This window comes from Sorex araneus, chromosome 10 (genome assembly GCF_027595985.1).
Source record: "Sorex araneus isolate mSorAra2 chromosome 10, mSorAra2.pri, whole genome shotgun sequence".
Taxonomy (NCBI): domain Eukaryota; kingdom Metazoa; phylum Chordata; class Mammalia; order Eulipotyphla; family Soricidae; genus Sorex; species Sorex araneus.
Window position 1 is genome coordinate 56,178,999 of NC_073311.1, and position 12,745 is coordinate 56,191,743.

The 12,745-nt window shown below is 41.4% G+C and overlaps 1 protein-coding gene across 2 annotated transcripts in view; it reads right to left on the reverse strand.

Annotated features, from left to right (window-relative positions):
* The window catches only part of EPS8 (epidermal growth factor receptor pathway substrate 8), a 183,128-nt gene that overhangs the window by 147,287 nt on the left and 23,096 nt on the right, over positions 1–12,745 (reverse strand). The gene's annotated exons all lie outside the window — the stretch shown is intronic.

Here is a 12,745-nt window from a genome sequence, read left to right on the forward strand (position 1 = left end):
ATTCCAGTCCTTAAGTCACACAAAAGTGCCCCTCCGGCCACTGCAGACAACTCAAGTGTGTCCCCAGAATACTCATCCAATAAATATTTTCTAGATAGGTTCAATGCTAGAAAGTGCAGAGAGCTATAAACAAGATTTCATGCCTACACAAAGTTTACAGCTTTGTGAGTATTTCCTTTCCCTCCTGCTTGTATGCATGTTCAAATCACTTTTCCTCTCTCCTCTGTGACTTCAAATACTTTCCTTTCTCCTTATTTAAGCTTTTCACCATGCAAGCAAGATAGAGATCTAGGAATGAGCCTGAGATACAAAGTTAATAGAAAATCAACACAAATGAGGCTTGCTATAAGAAGCTAATGAATCGGGGCATTTAAAAGTCTCCCATAAGCAGGGTTGGCCCTTTTGGACTGGGCTGAGCATTCAAGCAGAGGTAAAAATATTCCCGGCACATGGCAGCAAAGGAAATTATCTTTGCAAACCATGTATCTGATGAGGCATCAATATCCAAAATACATGCACGCTAAATACATTGTTTTCAATGATAATATACAAATGACCATCAGATTAAGAAAAAGATGTCCATCACCACTAACCATCAGGGAAATGAAAATCACACTTTGATATCACTTCACACCTGTTAGGATTAAAACTATAAGAAAGGTAAGACGGGGGTGGAGAGATAATACAGTAGGAGGGATGCTTGCCGTACAGTTCACATGGGTTTGATCCGAACTATCCCATATGGTCCCCTGAACACTGTGAGGAGTGATTCCTAAGCACAAGCCAAGAGTGAGCCTTGACATAGCTGGGTATGGTCCAAAAAACAGGAAGGGGAAAAAAAAACAGAAGTGTTAGCAAGGAGGAAAAGAAAACACTTATATTCTGTTGGTATAGAGTATACAAACTATGACTTCACTTACATCAGTGCAGTCATACAAAAAATAACATGGACTTTCTTAAAAAATGTAAATGGAGCCAGAAATTCCACTTCTCAATATAGACTCAAAGGGAATAAAATCAGCATCTAAAAGAGCAGCACTCCTAGGTCCATTCACAAAGGAAAAAAACAGCCAAAGTGTCTAGCATTAGATGACAAAATAAAGAAAATGTGAAACAAGCATGTGTATATATACCTCTCACTCTCTTTCTCTTTCTCTCTTTCTCTCTCTCTCACACACACACATCACAGAAATATTGTTCAATGATAAGAAATAAATCCTGCCTCTTCTGTCAATATGAATGAATTTGGAGATCATTATACCAGGTGAAACAAGTCAGACACAGAGACACAGTCTCTATAAGCTCTATGTGGAATGTGAAAAAGCAAAACTCAGAACCAGCAGATTCAGGGGCCAGAGTGATAGTATGGCGGGCAGGGCATTTGCAGCCAGCCCAGGTCCGATTGCTGGCACCTCATAAGGTAACCCAAGTCCCACCAGGATCCCTAAGTGCAGAGCCAGGAATAAGTCTTGAACACTCCTGGGTATGGCCCAAAAACCAAAAAAGAGAAATGGAAGGGGAAAAAAAAAAGAACCAGCAAATTCAGGAGGTTATCAAAGGGTTGGAATTGGGAAAATAGGGAAATATTTACCCACGATTTAGCAATGTGTAACATAGCAATGGTGACCAAAGCTAATACTGTACTATCTACCTGAAATGTGTGTGGACTAGGAACTATTAATGTAACAGATGTGCTAAGTTGCTTGGTTGTGGTAGTAATTTTTTAATGCATACATATATAAGGCAATCACTATATATTATTAAATATACGCAATATTTATATGTTTTGAAGACACACCAGGTGAGGCTCAGAAGTGAACCCTGTCCCTATATTCAGAAGTGATCCCTAACAGTACTGAGGGAACAATATGCAATGCTGAGAATTCAAACCACATGCAAGGCAAGTACCTTAACCCTTGTACTATCTCTTTGGCTCCTATGTGCAAGATTTTAATTATAAAGACTTCAATGAAATTTGGAGGAAAATAATTAGGGGCCCCCAGAGTCAGGAACATTATCAGGAACAAGTCTCAGAGTTTCAAAGAAAAGCAAAAATTTAAACACATGTTTCAAATTCCAAACTTTCTACTGCTGATTTTCCTGGAAAGTAAGGATGGAGAGGGGATAGGTTTGAGTTGTTATAATCCAACAGTGAAAACAATAATATGTTGCAATTGTAAAATATCAAAAGTAATTTGTTTTAACAGTATTCATAATCTCTTATATTTGTTAATCATTTTACATCTTAAAAACTATTTTTGAATTTCCTATTTCATTGCATAATCCTGTAATGCAAGGCTATCATTCCTTCTCTAACTGTATTAGCAATATCAGTTACTTCGTTTCATCTATTTCATGGTGGAAGAGGTATTTGTAAGGTAACCATTTATTTATAGTAATGTGTCTTACAGAAATGCAAATTCATGTTTGAACTGAATCTTTACCAAATCAGGAAAGGGGACTGAGAGGTGGTACAAAGGTTAAGGTGCTTGCCTTGCAAGCAGTTGACCCTGATTTGATCCTCAATACTTCTCACTGCATTATGCCTGCAACTAGTCATTAGCTTTCTCACAAATACTGCGAGGACTGATCCCTGAACCATGAGTAAGTCCTAAGCAACAGTAGGTGAGGAGAAGGAGGAAGAGGAGGAAGAGGAGAAAAGGGAGGAGGAAGGGGAGAGGAGGAAGGGGAAAAAGAAAGGGAGGAGGAAGAGAATCCAGGATTTTGTTCTCATCATCATCATCATCATCCCATTGATCGTCGAATTTCTCAAGCGATCTCAGTAACATCTCCATTCATCCTAGCCCTGAGATTTTAGCAGCCTCTCTTTACTCATCCTTCCCAACGATGCCGCATTGGAGGCTCTTTCAGGGTCAGGGGAATGAGACCCAGCATTGTTGCTGGTTTTGGCACATGAATACATCATGGGGAGTTTGTGAGGCTCTCCCATGTGGGCAGGAAACTCTGGGTAGCTAGCCAGGTTCTCCCAGAGGGGAGAGTTTTTGTTCTCATTTGTTCTCATAATGAACAAAATCTGGAAAGGAGAGGGAGTACCCCATTTGCCAAAGTAATTAGGCTTGGTATAAACAGAAACATTTATGGTTCTCAGAAACAACAGGAATAAAACCTGAGACTTCTTCTGTAACTTTCAAAAGGTTTTTAAGCAAAAATCAAAGAATGAAATTAGAACAATGCTTTCAATGTAACAATGATAAAATTGTGTTATATCATAATCACTGAAAGCAAAACTAGTATTAATGCTGGGAACTGTACAGCAGCTCTGTGCAATGACCAGGTCTTTGTTCCTTTGAATTCCTTCTTGATATTCCTTCTTCATACACCTCCAACTACACTTGAGACCAGAAAACAAATCAGAGCAACTGTAAATGCTCTTGGCATTATTCAGATGAGGCATATTAATTATATAGCATATTTCAGGCATAAAAACTTGGAGCACCGTCAAAAGCAATGGGCTCTTTTCTACTTAAGGGAGACCTTGGTTGCTTTTTTTCTGTTCCATGAATGTTTTTTGTGAGGGGGGTGGGGGGGAAGTAATTAAAAAGAAAAAGGTATCAACACTATTTTTTTGGGGGGTCATGCCCAGCGATGCTCAAGGGTTACTCCTGGCTCTGCATTTAGGAATTACTCCTGGTGGTGCAGGGGGACCATATGGTATGCCGGGGATCAAATTTGGGTCAGCTGCATGCAAGACAAACGCCCTACCCGCTGTGCTATTGCTCCAGCCCCTAACACTATTTTTAATGCAAACCTCAGTGGATCAAAATAACTACGAGCAGTGCAGGAACTTCACTACTTCAACCTCATTCAAACCTTTCCACTTCCCCTGGGAAGCTCTTTTACTACTTAAAACAAGGGTGTTAAATAGATTTCATTCTTGAATTATAAAAAGCAATGGATGCTTTCATACTAGCAATATGGTGCAATCATTATAGATCCACACAAAATCATAAAAAAAAAATACTAAGAACCAGTGAGGACAACTATTTGTTTCCTCGGGATAGTTCCTGCCTGAGAAGGGACAGCTGGGCATTTTATTCAGCACTTGAGGGGGGCTGGGGAAAAGGCCAAAGTGAAGGTTCACCCACCAGGTTGCCATCTGGCTTGGGACCAGGCAGAACAACAGAGCTTGGCAAAGGAGTCACCGCGTTGTGCCTCCAACCGGTCATTAGCTTTATCCCAGTGGACTCTGTTTGGGTACACAGTTTCACACCATTCTGCTGTATGAATCCTCCCCCTGTGCCAGCAGGATGAGGGGAAGATGCTGTCACAATAGCTGTCAGCCTGACCTCAATTAAGATACTTGTCCCATTTGGGATAGGGGAGGGGGGAGGGGGAGGTTTAAAAGTCTCCTGTTCTATAAACTCCCAGGAGCTCCAGAGCCGAGCTGCAGGCAACGGAAGGGCAGGATGGAGTTGGCAGGGGTCATGTGCTTGGCAAGAAAAGGAAGCGCAGGAATGGAAATCCTGGATCTGTTCACACCACATCGTTCTGAATCCCAAACACTGCGTGGGGATGGCAGGGAGACACTCCGGGATGAGTCACCCGCTCGCTCACTCACAGACGCCTGTTTTATTTAGTAGCTGGGGTGAGGAGAGAGTAGTTGGCTAGACTGGTTAGGTAGTAAGTAGGAACATGCACATCCATCTTTAGATCCTGAGCAAACAGCAACAGCCGTGTATGCAAACAGGGGGGAAAGACATCCGCATTAACTCTCACACCCTTTTCCACAACTACGAGCTGATGCCTTTCCCTCAACACCCAACCCCGCAAGATCCAAGCAAACTGCCTGGAAAATTTTGCTGAAAATTTGAATAAAAATATCTGAATGAAATCTCCTTCCCACCAAGAGAATCTCCAGGAGTAATATTATTATCCCTGGTTTGAGGTCTGGCTGCACATGTGCTATCGGATGCGGTGATGGGACAAGATCAGGTGATCAGTAAGGGAGTCTACTCAGACACTTTGTACCCTGTAGGATAACATAGTCTCAGGTAGTTTAGGTTTATTGGGTAACTCCCATCACAGTGCTCCCATTCCTCTGTGTTTATTTGTAACTTCTTTCTTAGTGTTCTGTTGACTTGTAAATATTGTTTTTCTCTTCTCCTTGAGTCCATTGCATAGTTTATTCAGAGCCATGTCCTTTTTGTATGGACACAGAAAGACTTAGCAAATGCTATGCTTTTATAACCTGGGAGTCATTTGACTCTACATGATATTTTCCTCCTGGGCATCTGTTCTCTTGACCTAAGCCTCAGCTGCCCTTACTTCCTAGCACCCCCAAAAGCAGGGTCCCGCCGATGGACAAGACGGACCCAGGGCAAGCGGTGAGTTGTGTGCTACCCTGGCATTGAGATGGGCCTGGCCAAAGTGCCTAATGCTTAACTATAAGTTAAGAGCTTGATCATGGACAAATGTTGTCATGATTCAAAGAGTGATAACTAGATTTGGACCCTGCTAGGGTGAGGAATGATTAATCTGGCCTGAGTGCTGTAGCTGAGTCTGGAAAGATGTTCCCGGGAGAGCTGCCTTGCAAGCTTCAATGTATTTCTTGCTATGTTCATACAAAAATAACTAGTATTAAGATGTTAATGAGTGTTTGGACTAATGAAAGGAGAAAAACACCTTAAGAGTCAGGAAGGACTTTGGAATGCCCAGCCCTCAGGAAGGGCTTTCTTATGATGATTTTGCTACCTGGCAGTGTGTAACCTGGGGGCAAGGGCGAGAGAGGAAAAAGGGAGGAGAGAGACATGAGAAGGAGAGAGACTGCAGTAGATCCAGAGAGAGGATGGAGCTAGAAGTGCGGGAGATGAGAAAGATGGAAGATTGAATAAAGGGTAACTAATCAGCAACCAGCTTGGTCCTCGTTTTTCCTTCGCTCGTCCTTGGCCAACGGCTGTCCCGATCCAGCCCATATACAGAGGTTCCAGAGCACCGAACGCGTGCCTTAGTTTTTTACAGTACCCCACTTCTCTACTCCCAGTCCTGGAAACTAAGGCCTCAGGAGCTCAGGTCCTCTCCCTCTTGGCCTGAGGAGCACGTGCTCAGAAGCTGCCAGAGTGCAGGTCTGTAGGCTGCTGTCACAGATGGCAGGTGAGCAGCCATGCTAAGATGTACACACAGGACACCTCGAAGGGCCTGTGGACATCACCCGGGTGGACAGGTGCAGAGCCTCTCCAAAGTCTCTCAGCCAATGCTTCTGCCCAAGATTTGGGAAAGTCACCCCTTCTGCGCTGACACTTTATAATGCTTCTGAGAGATGGAGACAGGCACCTGTCTTATGTATGGCCAACCCAGGTTCGGTCCCCAACAACACCCAGGGTCCCCAAACCCCCACCAGGAGTGATCCCTGAGCACAGAGCCAGGAGTAAGCCTTGAGTATCCCACCACTCGAGGTAAGGGCAAAAACAAAACAAAGCAAAAGACAAAAAAATTTAAAAAATTGGTGAAGGCACAGACCTCCTAATGTCATTCAATCTGAAATGCACACACCACTGTTCCTAATGTGACTCAATAAGAAATGTACACACCACTCTGAATGCACACACCACTGTGTACTTCGATTTTTTAAATTTTTTATAAAGTTGTTCACAATAATTTATTACATTTAATATTCTAACACCAATCCTACCGTCATTATACCTTCCCACAACCATTATTTAGAATTTTCCCACCGTCACCCAAGCCTGCCCAAAGGCAGATCCTAAATAATTTATTTTGCATTGCTTGTTACGAATCCGCTAAAAGTGGTCCAAAAAGTTTTCCTTAGAGGAAAGTGTATGAAAATAGTTGTATCTCACCTTGGAGCCAGTAAGCCCTGTATAAGAGATTACTAACATGTTGCTACATGTTACATATAGCAACATGTGTACATATATTTGCGTACATATATTTATATATACAAATTGATCAAATTGGTTGCCTTCTACTTTATAGCCTATCATATGTGGTGTGCTACTCTTGGTACATCACCACTGTATACTTCTGTCAAAAGTGGTCACGCTGTGTGTTCCTTATCCATTGCCATGTACGAACTCCTCAAGAACTGAACGGCTGAAAAGAAGAGTAAGAGAGTGCTGGTTCTCACATTTGGGTGCATTCAGACCACACACAGCAGAGCACTACACCAATCTGTCTAGGGTCTTAGCCACTGTTCTGGCTGCATGAACAATGGAACTTTGCTGGCAGTGGGCAAGCACTTCAAAAGTGTGCTGGCTGTGTCTACGGGTAACCACCCCAATAAAAAATGATTGAGTCTGAAGTCATATAGCCTGACCTTCCTCCTCACTTCTCGGGCCAGCTGTCACAACCCTTGTCCACATCCCAGGGGCAGGGAATTAAGACTTCAGCTCTCCGTCAGAGATGCGTCCGTCATGTTTTAAAAGAAGAATGGGAATGGGCAAAAAAAATTAGAGCAAACTCATGGAAGAAACCATTTCTCCCAACTAGAATCTAATGGCTCAGAAACAAGACAAGTTCATAATGTAAATAGTCAGCAGATGCCCAAAACTCTTCAAAAAACAGATTTCATAAAAAGACAATAAAAGGTGAGGCAAATTCTCTTTGTCAATAGAACTTGATGTGATAATATAAATTTTGTTCTCCAAGCCACAAGACCCAAGTAGCTCCTGACTACTGAAATGGGTCAACTTGAAGTAAATGTTTATTCTTATTCAAAGTTAATCTCCTTACATTTAAATAGTCACACATGAGCTAGTGATGACCAATACTAGATAGCACAGGTATAGATCTGAGGATGCTTGTCCTGAAGAGGCAGGATAAACAAACACAAAACAAGTATCTAGCAATATCCCAGCACAAGCAACAAAAGCCATCAAAGGCACTTTTAGTACATGTGGACATATTTGACAATGGACCAGATATGCACCAATATAACTAAATCAGCATTAAAAAAAATTGTGGTACGGTGCTCATTTCGGCAGTACATATACTGACTGGATCCATACAGAAAAGATTAGCATGGCCCAAAATGCAAATTCATGAACCATTCCATATTTATCAGTGGAATGTGTTAAATTGTCACCACAATTTCTGATTTACAGAATTTCTAAATTAAGTTACTGAATAAATTTCATTTTCATTTTGAAAAACAACTGTAATATGAAAATGGTTCTGTAGGAGAATGTCCCTGTTCTTAGGTGTAACACATAAGCAGTGATCAAATACCTGGAGGGAGGCTAGAGAGTCAATACAGTGGGACGGGCACTTGCCTTGTATGTGGACAACCCGGGCTCGACCCTCTGTGCCCCATATGGTCCCCAAGCCTCCCAGGAGTAAGCCTTAAGCATCACCAGGTATGGCCAAAAAAAGAAAATGAAAGAAAAGAAATACCTGCATGTCCACAACTTACTATGTATGAGTGGTTGACAAATAAAGCAGCATTTATATTTTTTAAATAAAAGGTAGAAAAATTATTTTATATGCTATCTAATATACTTTTTACATAAATTGTGTTACTGGAAGTGGCTTGTGGTTTTATCATTTGAATTATTATTACATAGCTCCTACATTTTTTACTGGATTCACAGCAACCAATAGAAGGCCATGATACCCATAAATTGTGTCAATAAACATATTTTAAATAACTATTTAGGTTTAAATAGAAACATCTATTAATTTAATTGAGAAGTAGAATTATCTCTTACCAAATAAAGCTCTGTCTGATTCAACACAGAACAAAGAGACAGTATAATGAATGTTAATGTGTTTAATATCTACCAATTTTAAAAGATAGTAGCATTAACAAATTAAATCTTAGGAAACTGAAATTCATGCTTTCTTAAATTTCAGGAGGGGGCCACATTCTGGTCAAGGGCAATTCCCAGAGCACCATTTGGGGGAAAGGGGGGGAAGGTCAGTCCAGGCAGTACTCAACGGACCACGAAGTGCAAGTATGGAACCTGGACCTCCTACAGACAAAGTGTCTACAAGATACTTTGAGCTCTCTCCCTTTGAAACCACTCCACCAGGCCAAAGGTAGTTGTTTAAGAAAATATAATTATAGTCAAATATAAGGATAAATGAGGGCATATATGTATACTAATGATATAAGACAGTGATGACTGGGCTCAAACACCAAAAATTTCCAAATAATAATTACATGGTAAAGGAATGAAATACGTAATCCAATACCTGACAATTCTGAATGATTGCACATCTGGTTGAGTTCCCAATTCTGACTGTAGAAAGAGCCTGACCAGTGTCTTAGTCTTTCAACAATGAATCTTTGGGGCAAAGACGCAGGAAGAGAGCTGACATGCAAGGCAATGAACCGCCCTGCTACACAGTGACTGTGCTGGCTTCACAAAAAAAGAGGCCTCTGTTCCTTATTGGAAACCACTCAGGGATTCTAAACTTGAAGCAGTATTTCTAAAGGGATTGATGCTACTCTCAACTAGATGATAAAACTGGACAATAAATGCACAAGACTACACAGGCATAAGCTGTGTAGCACTCTCCTTTCTCCAGCTCAGTCCAGAATGACACCTCAGAGCAGCTCTTCTATCGCAGATTCCTAATGCTCTGGTTTAGAATTCAGTCACAAACCCTGAACTCACTATTTAATACATACAACACATTGACCCGATGTCACCTCTATTTATGTACTGTTCCACTGATCATCAAAAGCAACATAAACTGTCCAAGTGAAGTTCTTGCTACGGTGAAACTAAACCATGAGATTCATTTTTAATTCATAATAATATTCAGCAGAGTACATGGACAAAGCTCAACTGTAAAAATACTTTGTTGGAAAAGTTAGAAATGGCTCGGCAAGTGGAAAGGAAGTAGAGTGCTTGCCTAGCATCACTGACCTGGGTTCCATTCTCAGGACCACAAGCATCCCCCAAGCATCACCAGACCCACACACACCACCAAGTGTGGCCCTAGAGGCCTCCAGCACTGCTGGGGAAAGAAAGGGCGTGAGTATCCCTGGCCCATCCCACAGCCCCCACCAATCTGCTTAAGTCAATAAGGTTTTAAGGAAAAGCAAATCAAAGTATATCCTGGTATCATCAGTAAGAGAGAGGCCAGATAGTAAAGAAAGGGTCATAGCCCAAGATTAAATTTTAGATAAACTGTAAACCATCAGCTCCTTAAAGACTTTTTCTCTATATAAGTCTATGAGGAGCTGGGGAGTATAGTAAGGTTGCTTGCCTTGCACATAGTCAATCCAGTGATGCTGGGGACAGAACCCAGGCTCGATACCCAGCACCACCTAGGAACTGCTGAGCAAGGGGTGATGCCTGAGCAGAACCCAAAAAGGCACATCTGATACCTGAGTACAGTTGGGTATGTACTCCTCAAAGAAAAAGAGGGGGAGGGGCTGGAGCGATAGCACAGTGGGTAGGGCGTTTGCCTTGCATGCAGCTGACCCGGGTTCGATACCCAGCATCTTATATGGTTCCCCAAGCACTGCCAGGAATGATTCCTGAGTGCAGAGCCAGGAGAAACCCCTGAGCATTGCTGGGTGTGACCCAAAAACAAAAAAAAAAAAAAAAAAAGAAAAAGAGGGAGAAAAATTTGATGAATCATAATGGCTGCATGCTCAGGACGTAGAATAACAAGCCCCTCCCCCAAGACTACTTGTTTTAAATTGTAATGTCTTGTTCTCTATTAAACATGGCCATGATAATGTAGAAATTGCAATAATTTATCAATTACTCCCGGAATATCTGTCAGAATGCCTATTTGTCAGTTTTAAGCTGTCTGAAAATCTGGGTTTCCCAAGAGAATATCCCAATGTAAAATCATTTGCAAGTAGAAAAAAAAATTAAAAAATGATCTATCGCACAGAAAATAAAAGCTAGGTAATTTTAGTTATTATTTCAGAAATTAAGATTTATACCCAATTGAAAGGTAATCTCAAGGAAATGCAAACATTATTTAACTGCTTAGAATTCTATTCTGCCACTGCAGTTCAGAACTGACCCAAATTGAAACAAAAAACAGAATGCACTAGAAAGACTGCACTCATCTATGGTATATAGAATATCAGAGTGGGAGACTAATACCCAAGAACCGTAGAAATAAGTACCAGGAGGTTGACCCCATGGCTTCGCGGCTGGCCTCACGTTCCGGGGAAAGGGCAACTCAGAGAAGCGATCACCAACTACATTGTAGTTGAAGGACCTGTGGGGGAAGGGAGTTGCGGGCTGAATGAGGGCTAGAGACTGAGCACAGCGGCCACTCAACACCCTTATTGCAAACCACAACAGCTAATTAGAGAGAGAGAACAGAAGGGAATGCCCTGCCACAGTGGCAGGGTGGGGTGGGGGGGAGATGGGAGTGGGGAGGGTGGGAGGGACGCCGGGTTTACGGGTGGTGGAGAATGGGCACTGGTGAAGGGATGGGTTCCCGAACTTTGTATGAGGGAAGTATAAGCACAAAAGTGTATAAATCTGTAACTGTACCCTCACGGTGATTCTCTAATTAAAAATAAATAAATTATAAAAAAAAAAAAAAAAAAAACAGAATGCACAGAAAAGTTGGAAGTGTCTCAGAGATACCCAATTTTGACACTATTCCGGATTAGTAGCTACAGAACCTTGGAAAAACAAGGGATGGTTGGAATTTATGAATTTTTTGTTTGTTTTAGGGCAACACTCAGACCCACTCCTGGGTCTACATTAAGGGATCACTGCTGGAAGGGCTTGGGGTAATCATATACAGTGCAGGAGACTGAATGAGGGCCAACCCTGTGCCCTCATGTGCAAATGCCCCAAACACTACACTATTACTCTGGCCACCCAAAGGTTGTATTTTAAATGCCACTTAGAGAACCAAAAGATGATAGGTTGAGGGCTTGCCTTGCATGCAATGACCCCAGTTAGTTCCCCAGCACCATGCTGCCAAGAGTAACCCCTGAACACAGAGCGAGGACCCCCTCAGCACCACTGGGTGTACCTCAATGCCCCCCTACCAAAACAATACTTGGCTTCTTGGTACCTCAAGAAACAATCTTCAGAAGTTAGCTTTTCAAAAGGGATAAAAAATCATTTCTTTTATTAACATATGCAGCAAATATAATCTCTTTCATCACAGCGGTAATTTGGCCATCAATATAGAGCCATACAGAAAAAAAAAAAGATGTTTTCTTTTTCCCAGACCTTATTAGGTGGATGGCAACATTAAGCAGTACTGACAGTTGCTTCATGAAGTCACCTTAACAATGATGCCAAGGAAAATAGGAAACAATAGTGAGGAAAGACTAAAGTAAATTTTCGAGGTTCACACAACTCTCAGTGTGCAGAAAAAGAAAAAGCACTTAAAGGGACCAAATCCATTCCTTAGACACATACTATTTAAGTCAGATTACTTTTAACATTTTACAGATAAATTTTAAATCACCTAGCATTTAAAGAATTAAAATCAGGCATAACTATACTTGCTCATAATTACAATGAAAAAGAGTTCTTTGTATACAAGGTTTTCAACTGAAACATGTAAAATGATTAAAAACCACTGCTTTATAAAATATTTTTATTTTTGAAAAGAGACTTCTTTTACCAGAGCCCCTCCTCCCCCAATTTAAATCTAACTTCTCCCTGTCACCTCAGATGATCTCACTTTTCTGTTCCATTAACTAAAATGGCATGAACTAGCAAAGAAAAGGACAGCAATTCTCTTCCTATGGAATTTTGTTGGCCCAAAACTGATGAATGGTTATCAGAATGAACGGAGAAAAAGAAAGAACCAGTCAGATAAA